Genomic DNA, 246 nt, shown 5'->3' on the forward strand with positions numbered 1-246 from the left:
GGTAATATCTGAAATCCTTGTCCTTGTGGGAGACCTTTTTTTCTATGAGAAAAAAACTATTTTCTTAAGAGTAGGGTTAGTGTAGGGGGATGGAATATTTGTACAATATAAAACCCATTGCTCCTATGGCATGTCACCATAATGATAGGAATACCTGTGAGTGTGTGTGTGTGTGCCTAACCATATTTTGGGGACAAATTGGCACCCAGAAGTGAGCAAAACCTAACAAAATCACCAAAAACCTCC

General features: G+C 39.0%; 1 protein-coding gene across 1 annotated transcript in view; it reads left to right on the forward strand.

The window, feature by feature from the left end:
* The window catches only part of LOC107699166 (ras-related protein Rab-23-like), a 10,157-nt gene extending 10,111 nt beyond the window's left edge, over positions 1-46 (forward strand). Inside the window, exon 8 of the transcript XR_001635425.1 lies at positions 33-46. The gene's annotated coding sequence lies outside the window, so the exon portion shown is untranslated. The remainder of the gene's footprint in view (positions 1-32) is intronic.
* The last annotated feature ends 200 nt before the right edge of the window (positions 47-246 follow it).

Source organism: Sinocyclocheilus anshuiensis, unplaced genomic scaffold (assembly GCF_001515605.1).
Source record: "Sinocyclocheilus anshuiensis isolate Anshui unplaced genomic scaffold, SAMN03320099.WGS_v1.1 scaffold166, whole genome shotgun sequence".
Lineage (NCBI taxonomy): Eukaryota > Metazoa > Chordata > Actinopteri > Cypriniformes > Cyprinidae > Sinocyclocheilus > Sinocyclocheilus anshuiensis.